Consider the following 17,239-nt stretch of genomic DNA (forward strand, 5'->3'; position numbering starts at 1 on the left):
CCCCACCTGCCCACCCTAGCAGGTGCTGGAACTTTGGCTCTTGATCGAAGATCAAAGCCTTAATTGGGGCCACAACTGAAAGAAAAATCCACTCTGTGCCCAGATCTATGTGATCTGGTCTGTCCAGGAGCAGACACTTTCCCCTGCATCCCTCAGGCTCAGTTTCCCCACCTGTAGAATGGGATTATCTCCTTGACCACCCACAAAGGGGGTGTGAGCCTTCAGGCCTCACCTGTCGGAGCACCTGCTCAGATGGGACCCTGGACCCAGTGGCGAGTGAACATCGGAAGCCCCAGGTGCCGGTCTCGGGTCCCCCAGGTTGGGCCTTGGGGCAGGGGGAGTGGTCTCCCTTAGCCCAGCCTTTGGGAAGATAAAACATCATTGCCTTGAAGTTTACCAGGTTGCAGAGGACTTATTCAGACGTTTCAGAATCGAGGAGAGTACACGGTCCATCCAGGCATGACGCAGGGCACGGTGTCATGGGTCACAAGGCAAATGGAATGTAAGACCTCGAGATGATGCCTCTATGTCCCACCACATGGCTAAACTGAGAAACTGAGGATTCTGTGTGTTGCCTCACGCACGGCTGGTGACACATAGGCAGTACGGCCCCTCCAGGAAGCCATGTGGCAAGATTGTTAAATGGTGAGCCTGTGCCAGGGCACCTGGTGGCTCAGTCGGTTGGGGGTCTGACTTTGGCTCAGGTCATGATCTCATGGTTCATGGGTTCGAGCCCCGCACAGGGCTCTGTGTGCAGCGCCTGCTTGGGATTCTCTTTCTCTCCCTCTCTCTCTCTGCCCCTACCCCTCTTGCACTCTAGCTCGCTCTCTCTCTCAAAAATAAATAAACATTAAAAAAAAGAAGAAGAAGAAGAAGCCAGGCAGGAAAGAGAGAGAATATGGTATGGTTCCATTGACGCAGAGTACATCTGGCACCCTGAATCTATGGGGTTAGAAGTCAAGATAATAGGGGCGCCTGGGTAGCTTAGTCGGTTAAGCGTCCGACTTTCGCTTAGGTCATGATCTCGCAGTTTGTGGGTTCGAGCCCCGCGTCGGGCTCTGTGCTGCCTCCAGCTCAGAGCCTGGAGCCTGCTTCAGTCTGTGACTCCCTCTCTCTCTGACCCTCCCCTGCTCACGCTGTCTCTCTCTCTCTCTCTCTCTCCTAGAAATAAATAAAACATTAAAAAAAAAAAGAAGTCAATTAATGGTTGCCATTGGTGAGTGGGGGGGAGCAGCGGGAAGGGGGACGCAAGAAGCCCCCCTGGGGGTCTGGTTATGTCCATTTCTTGATCTCGGTGCTGGTAACTGTGTGTGTTCACTTTGTGAAGATTTGTCAAGCTGTGCTTTTCTTCACACATGTCAGCGAGATGTAGATACACACACGTGTGTTATATGTACTATATATTATTATATCACATGACATTATATGTTACATGCTCTGTCTATTCCATATGTGTAGATACATACATGCACATATATGTGATGCACCTTGGGCCCCAACAGTAATGGCAGGTCCCCGGGACATTAGCCCTGTAATGGCTGGACCATAGGGACACACAGAGTTCCCAAAAGATGGGGCCCTTGAGGGACATAGGGATAAGGTGACGGCCAACCCAGTTTTCTTGGGACTGTCCTGGTTTAAGCACAGAAAGTCCCACATCCCAGGGACCCCCGAACCCAGGGAAATGGGGCAAGTTGCTCCCTACTTTGCGGAGGAGATATTGACCTACAGAAGGGATGCTGACCAAACTCAGGGCCATGTTTCGATATAACCAGACCCTCCACAGCGGTGTGTACGCTGGAAGTGTCATCAGGTCTTGAGGTGAGAATTATCAACTCCAGTCTTCCTAGGAGAAGAAACAGATACTCAGAGACACACAGCTAATGACGATTGGAGACAATATTTGGGCCTTTGTTGGTCTGCCATTGAAAGTGTGACCTGGAAGGGCACCTGGGTGGCTCAGTCACTTAAGCACCTGTCTTCGGCTCAGGTCATCATCTCACGGTTCGTGGGTTTGAGCCCCGCGTTGGGCTCTGTGCTGACAGCTCAGAGCCTGGAGCCTGCTTCCAATTCTGTGACTCCCTCTCTCTCTGTCCCTCCCCGGCTCACACTCTGTCTCTCAGAAGTAAATAAATGTTAAAAATTAAAAGAAAAGAAAAGAAAGTGTGTCACCAGGAAGGACACACCCGGGAAAGTCAGTAAGGACCCAGAGAGCTTTGTTGATATTGGTTATGTCAATCACTCTTTTTTTTTTTTAAGTTTTATTTATTTATTTTTATTATTTTTTTTAATGTTTTATTTATTTCCAGGAGAGAGAGAGAGAGANTCAGGGCATGATCTCACAGTTCATGAGTTTGAGCCCCGCGTCGGGCTCTCTGCTGTCAGTGTGGAGCCTGCTTTGGATCCTCTGTCCCCTGCCCGCCGCCCCTCCCCGCCCTCTCAAAAATAAATAAATATTCTTTTAGTTAAAAAAAATTAAAAATATTTTAAATACGTTTAAATTTATTTAAAATGTATTTAAAATTCTATGCTCAACCCTCTACTTGGGCACTTCAAAGCTACAAGGATGATGCGTCATGTTAGAGCCAGACCTCAGGGCTCTGCATTCATTCCTGACAGGTCAGACCCTTCTGGAACATTCCCAGGTCATCTCTCGGATGCCCCCAGACCTGCACAACTACACCTCATTTTCCCGGTCTCCAGAGCCCCCTGTAACTTCCAAAAGGACAGAGAAGGGGGAGCGGAAAGGAAATTGGGCTATAGGTTCACGATAAATTTTTTAAATGAACAATGTTGGCGCCCTCCTAACCCTTGTAATGTAGTTTCCTAAACACCCTGCGGGTGCTAGCTCTGTTCCCCTCACCCCTTCTCTGCTCCTCTGCCTCCTCATCTCCTCTGCCGCCCCCCCGTGGCCGCCCTGGCCCCCGGGTCTCCCCGCACCTGGCTCTCTGACCCTGTCCTGGTCCCGTTTAGCAAATGCTCCAATCCTCTTAGACCAGGCCGACCTCGGCGGAGCAGAGAGGGAATTAGATCAGATTTGGGGGAGGGGGCACACGTGACAGGCTATGGGGGAGGGGAAGGGACAGACTGTCAGGATCGAATAAAAACTCCTGCTTATCTGAAACCCCACGAGGAGGAGGTCTGAGAATCTCACCCGCTGAGATCCCAGGAGGAGACAGGGGCGGGGAGAGGGGGACCCCGAGTGGCAGGGAGGGCAGGGAGTGTTTGGGTTTTGTTTTTTGTTTTTTGGGTTTTTTTTATTTCTAGGAGAGAGAGAGAGACAGCATGAGCAGGGGAGGGTCAGAGAGAGAGGGAGACACAGAACTGGAAACAGGCTCCAGGCTCCGAGCTGGCAGTCAGCACAGAGCCCGACGCGGGGCTCGAACCCACGAACCGCGAGATCATGACCTAAGCGAAAGTCGGACGCTTAACCGACTAAGCCACCCAGGCGCAACCATGGGTTTTTTTTTTTAATGTTTCATTTATTCTTGAGAGAGAGATAGAGCATGAGCGGGGGAGGGACAGAGAGAGAGGGAGACACAGAATCTGAAACAGGCTCCAGGCTCTGAGCCATCAGCACAGAGCCCAACGCAGGGATCGAACCCACGAACCGTGAGATCATAACCCGAGCCAAAGTCGGACACTTAACCGACTGAGCCCCCGAGGCGCCCCAGGCAGGGAGTGTTTTATGGGACAGATGTTGACTGTCCTCAGCTGCCCTACCCCCAACTTCCTTCACAGACAGCAGGACGGACAGTGGTGAGACTAAGGATTTCCGGGGCAGGAGAGTCGGTAGCCTTCAGCATCTGATGAAAGTTCTAGGCCTCTTCCCAATGACACCCATCTGTAGAAATCCCCCCAGGAACTCACAGACCACATTCTTTCTGGAACTTTCTGAATAGGGCAGAGGGCATGACATCAGGACGAACTGGCGGAGGCAGACGGCTGTGTGGTCAGGGAACCTGCACTGGGGTCCGCTCTACCCAGGGCCCCGGCACTTCCCTGGGAATTTTTGGAACCCCTACCTCCCCACCAGATTAGACTGTAGCCTTATCATAGCCCCTTCCTGTAAAGTTCAGATTGGGAAGTTACCTTTTTTTTTTTTTTTTAAGTAGGCTTCATGCCCAGCTCAGAGCCTAACTCGGGGCTCAAACTCAGAACCGTGAGATCGAGACCTGAGCTGAGATTGAGTCGGACGCTTAACTGGCTGAGCCCCCCAGGCGCCCCTAAAGACTCATGATTTAATAGATATCAACATATATTGTGATACTGGCCAAAGCAGTCTTTTTTTTTTCAATATTTTATTTATTTATGAGAGAGAGAGAGAGAGAGAGAGAGCATGAGCAGGAGAGGATCAGAGGGAGAGGGAGGCCGACGCGGGGCTCGAACCCACGAACCATGAGATCATGACCTGAGCCGAAGTCGGACGCTTAACCGACCGCACCACCCAGACACTCCTGGCCAACAGCAGTCTAAACCCACGCCTGAAGGAAGCACGGATTTTCTCCCTATGGCACAGCCCAGCTTTCTTGGACCAGACAGCACTTGAGGGTTATGGGGGATTGTGCATGTTAAGCACAATCACCACCAACTGGAGTGAAAATGCCCCCTGACCCAGCAATTCCACACGGAAAGCAGACGCTCAAACAGATACCCGTGTACCCACGTGTGCCGCAGCGTTATTCCCAGAAGCCAAAGCCGCCCGAGTGTCCGTCAACAGGTAGATGGAGAAACAAAGTGTGGCCCATCCAGACGATGGAATATTACCTGGCCACCGAAAAGGAACGGACCATTCGTACTCGCTACACCGAGGGTGAACATGGAAGACTGCGCTTGGCGAGGAAGCCGGACACGGAAGGACAAATATCGCATGATTCCACTTACGTGAAGTACCTGGTCAAACTCATACAGACAGGAAATGGATTGGGGAGTCCCAGGGCCGTGGGAAGGGCAGAAGGAGGCGTTCTCGTTTCTGTTGGAGGCAACAACCCAGTTTTAAGGACAGACAGTGCTGTGGTTACACGGTATTGTGACTGCATTTAATGCCACTAATTGTATACTTACAGATGGTTAAAATGATAAATATCAGGTTAGATATAATTTACCATAATTTGGGGGAGTTGTGTTCTTTTAAGTTTTTTTTAAATTTATCTATTTATTTTGATTGAGAGAGAGAGAGAGAGACAGAGAGAGAGAAAGCGCGCACATGTGGGGGAGGGGCAGACAGAGAGAGAGAGAATCCCAAGCAGGCTCTGCACTGGGGGTCGATCCCATGAACCATAAGATCATGACTTGAGCTGAGATCAAGAGTTAGATGCTTCGGGTGCCTGGGTGGCTCAGTCTGTTGAGCATCCGACTGCGGCTCCGGTCATGATCTCACGGTTCGTGGGTTCGAGCTCCGCGTGGGGCTCTGTGCTGACAGCTCAGAGCCTGGAGCCTGCCTCAGATTCTGTGTCTCCCCCTCTCTCTGCTACTCCCCCATTCATGCTCTGTCTCTCTCTGAAATAAACATTTAAAAAATGTTTAAAAAAGAAAAGAGAGATGCCTGACTGAGCCACGCAGGCACTTCTATTTTTATAACACACACAAAAAAAAATGTGGCCCTAAATATTCCTCCAAAGGACACTTGTTTACAGTATAAGAGCTGAACCAAAAAGGCAGCTTGAAACGATGCGAAGTCCATCACACGATCTTTTCAACACTCAGCACTTGTCTGTGAAAAACCAAGAAAATGTGGGGAGTATTCATTTTGGGGTGACAAATTTCCGCAAGTAGGCAGATTCGCAAATACGGACGCCATGAATAATGAGGATGGAGTGTATTTCAAAAATGAAAGAGGAAGCTGAGAGACACAGAGAGGAATATCCATCACAGAAAGTTAGGCTAGAAGGTTCTAGGGTTAGGCCAGAAGGTTCTAGAAGGCCAACCCCCTCACCCCCAACTGCCCATCTCTCCAATGTTGTCTTCAACGTTCAGCTTGCTCTGGTTTCACCTCCCCATTTGACCTCCCCACCCTGGGCCCCCCTTCCCTCAGGGAGTGATGCCTCTCTTTGCACACAGAGAGGAAGGTGTCTGGCTCTCCGTGAGCATCCTGGGGGCGGGAGGCAGAAGCAGGTCGATCACACGATCACACGAGTGGACCAAAATCAAGGCCTGCCCGGGAGGGAGTTGCAGAAGAGATAAGGCATTAACGGAGGGGGGAAGCCATTGTTTCGGTTCTAACTGAATCAGAGATAAATGGGTTAATCCTTTCTTCTTAGCACCGGTCTCCATCGCCTCCCTTCCCACTCCCCTCCTTTGTTGCTCAGACAAGGGCTACAGACAACCTCCCCATCCCTGTGTTTCTGGAAATTGGCTGCCAGTCTGGGAAACCCAATGGGAAACCCTTAGGAGCTCTTGCTCCCCCTGCTGTCCGAGGGGGGCTCTGCACCCACCGGGATTCTACCCAGCCCTGGAAGGAGTCGGGTTCAGAACAGAGGGCCAAGCATCGATGTGCCCTGGGCAACGGCCAAAGCCAGAAATGTTCCTTGTATTTCTTCTTGTAAATTAAACAAATAATAATAATGAGCAGTAGAAACGAGAGAAAATAAGCATCTGACATTCTCCGTAATCCCTGGGTAATTAATCAGTTGCTGGGTGCCTTACTGTTGCCGGTGAACATAGGATATATGTGTACGAGTATGTATCTTTTCTTTTTTTTTTAATTTTTTTTAATGTTTTATTTATTTCTGAGAGACAGACAGACAGCCAGCGTGAGCAGGGAAGGGTCAGAGAGAGAGGGAGACACAGAATCTGAAGCAGGCTCCAGGCTCTGAGCTGTCAGCACAGAGCCCGACGCGGGGCTCGAACCCATGAACCATGAGATCATGACCTGAGCCGAAGTCAGACGCTTAACCGACAGAACCACCCAGGCGCCCCTCGTGTATGTATCTTTTCAGTGTGCTTATTAAATCCATGCATTCTCAAAAATCACCAATGTGCCTGAGACATTACTGGATGTCAGCAACTGCATTCAATCATTTAACACAGCATTGGTCACTAAATGTGTGCCCTTCTAACCCTTGAGGAGGGGACTCCATAGCAAAAAGCAAAAACAAAAAAACTAAACTAAGAACCCACCAAGGACTCCGTGTTCGGGACACATTTATTCTGTAAAAAGAAGACAGACCTCCGCCTCTCGAACAAAATAAAACATACACTAAAAATCACCAACCGTTTCTAAAAGTTCTACCCCTGATTCCTTCCCACTGCTCATTAGCATTCTACGGTCAGAGGTTGCTGAGAGCTTTTTAATCTTTCCCTTATTCGTGAACATGAACGCATGTCATTGACTCCATCGCTTGAAATTGCAAATAGATACATTTGTGCGTGTTCACAGCGGCCAAAGTTTCTCCCGGGATAAACCTCTCCTGATAAAACCCCTGAGGCAGAAGAGTGCTGTGCTCATTTGGCTCTTTCTCAGATCATCCACTTGGGCTCCAAAATCTCCAGAAATTCTTTTTCTGACCAACCTTGACTCCATCAATGGCAGCAGAAATCCGTGTTCCCCAGCCTGTGCCCCACTTAGGTCTTGACGAAACTTGTCACTCAGATCTGCATCAAACCAGTGGGCAATATAATAAGCATTTCATTAATGCATCCACAGCATATAAAATCACCCATGGGAAGGTGTCCCATTCAATGGTTTGTTTTTTGTTTTTGTTTTTGTTTTTTATTGCGAGCACATCCCCAGAACTAGTCTTCGGAATGACATCATCCCAAGTGGAAGTCCCGTACCTGTCACCACGTAGTCCCATGGTCCCCACCCCCATTTCCCGGCAACTAATCATCTAGCTTGTGTCTCCATAGATTTTCTCTATTCTGCACATCTCGTGTAAACGGAATCATACATACGTGACCTCTTGGGTCTGGCTTCTTTCACTCAATATCATGGTTGCAAGGTGCATCCATCCTTCCTTTATGGTTAGATGACATTCCATTGTGTGAGCATATGAGTAGACGGCATTGCTTTTCTCCCTTCATCCATTGACAGAGATGTCAAATTGCTGTCACCTTTTTGCTCTTCCTCTTATGGGGGGGCCATAACTCTCTTGTATTTAGAGGCATATTCGCAGAGCATGGGTGAGTGAGTCCATCCATTCACGCCTCTGTTGGACAATTCAGTTGCTACACAGCAAAATCTCTGAGGCCAGGGGCACTGCTTTCCCGGTCACCCCTGGGTTCCCAGTGAACTGTCACACTTGCGGCACCTGGGTGGCTCAGTCGGTTAAGCTCAGGTCATGATTTCACAGTTCGTGGACTGGAGCCACACATTAGGGTTCATGCTAACAGTGCAGAGCCTGCTTGGGATTCTCTCTCTCTCCCTCTCTCTGCCTCTCCCCCACTTGCCCTTTCTCTCTGTCAAAATAAATAAACTTTAAAAACTAAATACAAATTAAAAATCAGAAAGAAGGTGGCTTCTGGTCACATCTTAAAGGCCAAGGACATTGCTAGACGCTTCCTGTTGAGAGCAGAGCCCTCGACTGGGTGACGCCTGGGCTCCCACCTGCCCAAGAAGGAGAAAACTGTCCAATTAAGGCAGAATGCTGCCGGAAAGGGACGCGCGGGTGATGGTGTGATGTCACTGTGAGATGATGGGGCAGTTCAAGAGAGCCATGCCAACCTTCAACAAGATCCCTTTGCTACGGATCACTGTGTGTGAGATCGCCGTCTATCTAACGTTCCTGTCCCACTGATGATCACAAAAGCCTCCTCCCCGCAGGGGAACTGAGGCTTGTAAGTGGTGTTCTTCCCAGACTCAAGTGCTGAGCAGACCCCAGGCCAGCGAGGAGCTCAGCCTGTCTAGATGTGGGTCTATGCAGCCCGGGGGGAGGCGGGGGGGACTGGGACCCTGGCTTCCAAGCCCAGCACCTAAGGCAGCCCGGGCTCATTCATTCACAAAGACGCAGGAGCGGCTGCCCACCTGCACCCCCATCGACCCCATAGGGCCTAGACCCGCAGGGACCCCAAACCATCACAGGGCCCGTGTGTCTTAGCACCCGCCCCGTCCAGGACTTGGGGGAGACTCAGAGAAGGGACCAGAGGGCCAGCATGGGGTTGGGAGACGGCGGGGAGGCTGCTGGACCCACCAGGCAGGAGAGGAGGGGGCTGGACAGGGAAGTGGGGGGAGGGGCCCCCAGGACTGGGGGGATGACCCCTGGGGAACCGGCTGAGGGGCCCTTTCCTGGGATGGGGATCCCCACAAGGGCCAATGCGGGGTTCCCTGGGCTAGGGCCCCCTGCGGGTGGGACCACAGGGTCTTGCCACTGAGGCCCCAGCCCCCAGCCCCTGGTCGCTGTGCAGAAGCTGCTCAGTCAGGAAAGGATTACTCACTCCCCAGGAGTGAGGGGGCGGGGCTGAGGGTGGGGAGAGAGGGAGAGTCCCAGGACCCTCAGGGTGCGTCTGGGTGGGATTTAAGGCCCAGGTGCAGTGGGCAGAGCCCCACATCAAGGCAGCGGAGCAGCATCGAGGATGCAGGAGCCCGGCCCTCCCGGGGGTGCGCCTGGGGGGCTGAGCTGCAGGGTGGCCACGGTGGCGGAGGCTGGGAGGCCCTGGGCCTTTGGAGGCCGGGAGGCCCTGCACCCCGGGAGGAGGCCCCTGGCAGGGAGGGCGTCCCGCACTGTGCTGTGGGGACTTCGTGCAGCTGGGGCGTGGGATTAAACTCCTGGGATGGGCCGAGCAGAGGGCCTGGTGCACGGCCGCCAGCCCCCAAGCTGCAGGGTGGCTTTGGGCCTGGATGGGAGGGGCTGGGGGGCCGGTGAGGTGGGAGCCCGCCTGAGGCATCGGCCTGGCCAAGCTGGGGAGCTCAGCCTGCCTGCCTTCCACGGCCGTGGGTCCTGGAATAACGAGACAGCCAGTTATCGGCCCATTTCAAAGACATGCACACTGAGACAGTTACAGACACTCGGACTGGAAGGTGGAGAGCCAGGGCGGCACCCAAGGGCGCTGGTCCAGATGCCGCCTCTCGTGCACAGCTNGTTCAAGCCCCGCCCCCACTGCCCCCTGCACCCCGGGCACCTTGAATTGGGCCTGGGGTCCTCGGGAGAGCTACGAGGCTGCCTGTGTCTCCTGAGCCGCCGCACGCCCGGGACAGAGGCAGGTAGGTGCCCCTGCCTCGCCCCTTCCCCCCCCGCCGTGTCCCCTCTGCCCCTCCAGGTGTGGTTCAAGAACCGGCGCGCCAAGCACGCTAGGCTGCAGGGACCGCCCGTAGCGCGAGGGCGGGGAGCCCCCAGTCCCCACTCTGCCCCCGCCCCTGCTGGCCCCGTGTTCCCAGGGCCCCCAGGCGCCTGCAGCCTGGCCCCGCACAGCCCCTCGGGGGCCCTCCCGGCACCACCGGAGCCCAGCACCCTCAGCCTCGACCCAGGCTGGGGGAACCCAGAGCTGGGCTCCCAGGAGTCCGTCGCAGCCTCCGGCCCCGCTTGGCCTCAGGGCTCCTTTGGCTGGGACTTCTCGCCAGGCTCTTTGCTGGCCCCCAATTCCACAGCGGCCTTCTCGCCCCAGGTCCCCTTGGAGGGACCCCCTTTCCCCTTGATGTCCGGGTACCAAGAGGAAGAAGACGCTGGAGAGGGTGACTCGGAACTCATGATGTTGCTGAATTTATAGGGGAATCTGCCCCCTAAAAGTCCCGCAGTTCCCGCGGGGCCAGAGGCGACTAGGGGGGCCCGGGCGTGCGCGCGCCGCGTCCACGTGCGTGGTGACGTCACTGGGGGTTCCGGCTACGCCCCGGATCACCCCTCTGGTGGCGGGAACACACCTCGGTTCTTCCCGCTTGTGAAGGTGGGATCTCGTGCTCCCTGTGTGGCCGCCACACGAGGCGCTGCTGTGAGTGTCCCCGCAGCCTTGAGGGCCCACGTGAGTATGTGGGTTCCCAGGGGTAGCATGGAAAGGTTGCTCCCCTGTCTGTCTGCTTCCTGGATGCTCCGAGAGCTTTCTCCGAGCCTCCACCCGCCCAGAGCACCCCGATCAGAGTCCTAAACACTGAGGATGGGAGAGATTTTGATGCTGGCCAATCTGCGGCCAGAGGTTTTGCGGTGGTTTTGATATTCATTTACTGATGGCCAAGAAGTTAGGTCCTCTTGCTTGTTAATCGAACATCAGGAGTACTCACAACGGTGTGTTTCTTTTTTATTTTGTTTTAAGGTTTTCTTCTTTTATTTTTTGAGAGCAGGGGAGGGACAGAGAGAGAGGGAGACAGAATCCCAGGCAGGCTCTTTGCTGGCAGCTCAGAGCCCAACGCAGGGCTCAAACTCACCACCCTGAGATCAAGACTTGCATTCTCTATGGACTGAGCCAGCCAGGAGCTCCGTTTTTGTCTTTAACCCATTTACTCTTACACCCTTCTTGACAATATATTGCAAGTATTTTTCCTATTTGTATTTTGTTCATAAATGAAATTTCTCAATGTCAGTGTCTTCTGTTTTCAGTGGTTCTCATTATCTGTTATAGGCCAGTTTCTTCGTTTTTCCTTCCCGTCAGTGTCCCCATTCGCCATAAAGGAAAATAAAGTTATTTAATAAAAATTAACAGTGACTTTCACAAGATAAGCCTCATTGTCAACTTGACATAAAAGTTCATAACAGCTGGCATCCAATGTGTCTCCTCGCCTTGTCACAAACTGGAAACAGTTTACAGAGGCATCAGTCTGAGGTCCGCAGGGTACTGCTTTGAAGAGAGCTCTGGTTTGATTTGGTTTGGTTTACTTTTCTGCTCTAAGATAATCCCTCTTATTTTTGCTTTTTTTGTGGAAGAAATCTTTATCATTAGCTCTTGGTCATAAAAATACTCTGTTCTATTCTCTAAAATATTCTTAGTTTTATCTCATTTAGGTCTTTTTATTTTTTATTTTTTAATGTTTATTTTTGAGAGAGAAAGAGAGCATGAGCAGGGGAGGGGCAGAGAGGGAGACACAGAATCCGAAGCAGGCTCCAGCTCCAAGCTGTCAAGCGCAGACCCCGACTGCAGGGCTCGAACCCACGAACCATGAGATCATGACTTGAGCCAAAGTCAGATGCTCAACTGACTGAGCCACCGAGGAGCCCCTCATAGTTAGGTCTTTAATGCATCTAGAATTGATTATCTGTACGGTGTGAGGTAGGGATTCGCTTTTCTTTTTTCTTGAGGATTGTCAGTTGTCAGTTGATGGGGAGGCTGGCAACTTGTCATATGTCAAGCGTCCATTCATGGACGGGTCAGTATCTATAAAGTCTGTATTGGGGGCGGGGAGGGGGGGTCCATGGTCCCTAGATCCTCCCACAATTCCCTCTTGTCTCCTGTCTCCAGTTTTCTCTGCTGCCCCCCAGTGACCATCCTGGCCCCTGCACTTCCCCACCGCCAGCTCTCTGACCCTGTCATGTTCCTATTTAGCAAATGCTCCAATCCCCTTAGGTCAGGCCAGCCTCAGCAAAACATAGGGAGAATTAGCGGGGATTTAGAGGGACATGTGACAGACTGGCATGGGGAAGTACAGCTACCAGGATATAATGAACCCCTCTCCTGCTTCTCAAAGAGCCCTCTGGTAGCAATATACACAGAAGGACACACTGAGACCACACAAGGAGACTGAGGGGCAGAGAAATGGCAAGACACAGTGGGGGAGAGAGAGGGGAGAGATGGGGAGGCGAAAGAAGGGGAAACTGAGGCACTGGAGTTTCTTGCTCTCAAAAGCAGAAGAGGCAGCCCCCCTCCCAGCACTTCCCACGTGACAGAGCTGTCCTAGGTGCTCTGATTTCCCTATGAAAAAGGTCCTGGAAAGGCAACCAGCCTACAGGACGTCACACCAAACACCAGAGCATTCAGGTGCCTTTCCGGGGACACAGCAAGCATCCGAGCGCCAGGCTGCCCAGCTGGAGAGCACAGCCCTTAACCTCCCGTGCCAACAGACGGGGCCAAGTCCATCAGCTTCCTGGACTATTCGGAATAGGACTTGTGGACAGGTGGACATCCATGAGACTCTGGGTAACAACCACACCCTCTCCACATGTGTGGCTGTGGATCACATGGAATGTGCCACTTACACGCTCACCACGGAGCTGGATTTACGGGGAGCGCTGAGGAAATGGGGGGGGTCTCATTCTTGGGCCATCAGACTAGCCCCCATCTGCACATCTCCCCCGGTTTCGCCCCCCTCTCTGCCCTGCACAGACCCTGGCTCTTCCCTCTTCTTTGCTCCGTCCCCCACCCCCTCAGCCCCTGGGCTTCCCCCCAGCAGGTTTCCTTGGCCTTGACCTGACATACCACCTGTCCCCACCCTCTTGGGTCAAGTCAGCTTCGGCAGAATGTCAGCCAGGTCAGAGGAGAGGTGACGGGGACATGGGGAAGTGTCGGCAGAGAATGGTGAAAGCCTTCTCAAGGGACTGCTGGCATCTGCTCACACTTCCTCGGTGGCTGGGAGACTTCCATTACAGCAGTGGGTGCCCACAGGGGGGCGTCTGGGATCCCCTCCCCGCCACAAGTCACAGAGAGTCAAGATGCTCTCCGGCGAAACTGCAGAATCTCAATCATCCGCAATGACCAGGCATTGTGACATTGTGACACGACCCTGTGCACAGATAGAGTTGTTTGCATTCATGCTTTGAATCAAAAAATTAAGTCGGAGCGCTTGGGGGGCTCAGTCAGTTAAGCATCCGACTTCGGCTCAGGTCATGATCTCCCAGCTTGTAGTTTGAGTCCCGCGTTCGGCTCTGTGCTGACAGCGCGGAGCCCGGAGCCTGCTTCAGATCCTGTGTCTCCCTCTCTCTCTCTGCCCCTCCCCTGCTCACATTCTCTCTCTCAAAAAATTAATAAACATTTTTTAAAAATTGAAAAAAAGAAAAGAAAAAAGACATTCAGCAAAACAAAGGAAGATTGAATAAGTTAAGGCCTTTAGTTAATAATCGTGTATCGATTTTGGTTTATTCACTGTAACAGACGCACCTGCTAATGGAAAATGTTAATAAGAGGCACCTGGATGCTGACTATAAAGCTGCTCAATTTTTCTGTAAATCTGTAGTCTTTCCCCGCCCCCCTCCTTTCCACACCTTCCCCTCCCTCTGTTTCTCCCCCTCTCTGGTGGGAGCACCCCTCCACGCTTCTCTTGGGGGGCGGGGGGCTTCTCGCCCTTTCCTCTGCTGCCCCCCTGTGGCCGTCCCCACCAGCCAGCTCTCTGACCCTGTCCTGGTCCCATTCAGCAAACGCTCCAATGCTCTTAGGCNAAAAGCCGCTCCCGCTTACCGGAAGACCCTGGTAGGGACAGAAATGCGCGCTGAGGAATCAGATGCAGAGGGCGGCGAGACCCAGTGCAGAGGGATCTCAAGGTTAGAGGCAAGGAAAGGTTAGAGCGAGTCCCCCAGCCATACAGGGGTGAGCAGTGCTGGGCGTCTTGACCTCTTGAAGGCCTGCAGATTCTGGGTCTTTTTCTTTAAGTTTATTTATTTCTTTTGAAGGGGGGAGGGGGAGAGAGAGAGAGGGAGAGAGAATTCCAGGCAGGCTCCGCACTGTGGGCGCAGACCCAGACGCCGGGCTTGAACTCGTGAACCATGAGATCATGACCCCAGCCTATCAAGAATCCGACGCTTAACCAACTGAACCACCCAGGAGCCCTAGGCCTGCAGATTTTCTTACCTCTCATCTATTTTATTTTATTTTATTTTATTTATTTTATTTTATTTATTTTTTCGTTCATTCATTCATTCGCTGTTAAAGAGAGAGAGGGGCGCACCTGGGTGGCTCAGTCGGTTGAGCGTCCAACTTCAGCGCAGGTCATGATCTCGCGGTTCGTGGGTTCGAGCCCACGGCAAACTGAAAAATGTTGATTCACTCGACTCTTCCAAATCTCAGTGACCGGAAGTGATTCCACCGGGATGCTCTGGTTACCCGGAGTGATGGGGTGCGGTTCTCAAGACGACCACACGGTGTCGCTGTTGGACAAGAATTCACTGTGTCTCCCGGTTCAGGAGGTGAGAGGGACGTTCTCGCTGCCTTTTTTCTTGAAGGTGTGAATTGTCCCAGTTAAGCAAAAATAGGACCAAGGAAGTTTCTTTTTCTCTTCCATGCCTACGACCAAATCAAAATAAAAGGACCGTGATAGATATTTCTAGTGCTCCCCAATTCCTCCCGCTCACCTCCCCTTCCTGAATACAGGAAGACCTCGATCCCCAGCCCACCTGGGCAGGTGAGCGGGGCCGTGTCCCTGTTCTGGCCAATGGGCTGCGAGTAGAGGCGATGTGCGTCACTTCCTTGCTGAAGCCTTTAAGAGCCAGTGCAGGCTTCTCTGCGGTCTCCCGCAGCCTGGGGGACTGAGGATGCGGTGTGTCCGTTTGCAGCCACAGGAGACTCCAGGAATTTCGATCTGCAACTGCTCAATGAGGTAACCGTTAGCACACGCCACGCTTATTTGATTGCACTTTTTTTAAATGTTTTATTTATTTTTGAGAGAGAGAGAGACAGCATGAGCAGGGGAGGGCCAGAGAGGGAGACACAGATAATCCGAAGACAGGCTCCAGGCTCTGAGCTGTCAGCACAGAGCCCGAGGCGGGGCTCGAACCCAGGAACCGTGAGATCATGACCTGAGCTGAAATCGTATGCTTAACCTACTGAGCCACCCAGGCGCCCCGATTGCACGTTTAAATAGACCAAAATAAACCATTCAGCTCATCAGTCACGCTCACATTTCAAGTGCTCAGTGACACCACGTGGCCTAGTGTTGGACAGAAGTCCGTCATCACAGAAAATCCCGCCGGACAGTGCTGTGCTAGCCCGGTCGAATGCGTGCGTGGAGGGCAGTTGCCCCGAGGGGCGTTTGCATGCAGTGTGTTAATCCCCTGAGATGTGGGTTAGGTTTTGTGTGCTGCTTTCCACTGCCGTGTATCCCATCCTAGGCCTGACCCGTCAGATGTCTTGCTGAAAGGTCTTGAGAGTTTTGTGTCTTTGAAATTGTCAGTTGGCAACACAACACTAAGGCAAATGGAGAACTGGGAGCTGCGGATGGCGAGAGCGCCGGCAGACGGGCTGCGATCAGACTCCAGCAAGTCTCAGAACTGTTTTTACTGGGGCGCTTGAGTGGCGCAGTCACTTGAACATCCGACTTCAGCTCAGGTCATGATCGCGTGGCTCCTGAGTTCGAGCCCCGCGTTGGGCTCTGTGCTGACGGCTCGGAGCCTGGACCCTGCTTCGGATTCTGTGTCTCCCTCTCCCTCTGCCCCTTCCCTGCTCACGCTCTGTCTCCCTCTCTCTCTATCTCAAAAATAAACATTAAAAAATTTTTTAAATTGTTTTACTAAGAAAAGTGTCAGAGTTGTTAGAAATGAAGACATGCAGGGGCACCTGGGGCTCGGTCTGTTGAGCATCAGACTTCGGCTCAGGTCATGACCTCACGACATGTGAGTTCACGACTCATATCGGGTTTGGTCCCGTCAGCGGGGGGTCCCGCTTTGGATCCTCTGTCCCCCCCCTCTCTGCTCCCTCCCCTCTTCTCTCTCCCTCAAAAATAAACATTTTTTTTTTAAGTTAAAAAGAAAAAGACATGAAGACAGGTGGGAAGGGGACGGTTTCTTGTTGCTCTTGTGGATGGCTGTCTGGTGGCCTTTGCCTGGATGTCCCCACTAGAGACCCACGGGACACAGGCACAGCCTCCTGAGCCGTCAGCATTTGGCTTCAGGCAGGAATTGCATCATCTCCGTCATCCTGGAAGAGAATGGCTCGGGTCCATTCATCGGGACAGTTCATCAGCTTGGAACTATGTGAGTTGAGGCGAGTGAGCTTAATAATTACAAAAGCATGAAGAGCTCCCCAGTCCTGCGGGAATCTGACGGTCTTTGTGTGGCCCGCTGCCACGGGGGGTATAAAATATCATCACCACTGACCCAGCACTTCCGCGTCCAGGCATATAGCCAGCGGTATGGGAGACAGGTGTTCAGACAAGATCCTGCGCGCTAATGTGCATAGTGGCGCTCTTCACAGCCCCCCAGAAAGTGGAAACTACCGAAATGTCCGTCAGCGGAGGAACTGATAAGCATAGGGTCCTGTATCCAGACGGTGGAATATTACTCGGCCATAAAAAAGAATGAAATGCTGCTCCACGCTACTACAGTCAATGACCCTTGAAAACCTTACACGACATGAAAGAAGCCAGACATAAAAGGCCGCGCAGAACATGATTCCTTTTGTACAAAACCTTCAGAAACAGAAAGTAAACTAGCAGTTGCTGGGGGTGGGGGTGGGGGTG

The 17,239-nt window shown here is 52.5% G+C and overlaps 1 long non-coding RNA gene across 1 annotated transcript; it reads left to right on the forward strand.

The window, feature by feature from the left end:
- Window positions 1-15,271: 15,271 nt before the first annotated feature.
- Window positions 15,272-16,283, forward strand: LOC144217683 (uncharacterized). The gene is made up of 2 exons (XR_013330931.1): window positions 15,272-15,382; window positions 15,956-16,283. It is a non-coding gene; the product is annotated as an uncharacterized LOC144217683 (long non-coding RNA).
- Window positions 16,284-17,239: the final 956 nt, after the last annotated feature.

The sequence above is a fragment of the Crocuta crocuta genome, unplaced genomic scaffold, assembly GCF_008692635.1.
Source record: "Crocuta crocuta isolate KB4526 unplaced genomic scaffold, BGI_CrCroc_1.0 scaffold334, whole genome shotgun sequence".
NCBI lineage: Eukaryota > Metazoa > Chordata > Mammalia > Carnivora > Hyaenidae > Crocuta > Crocuta crocuta.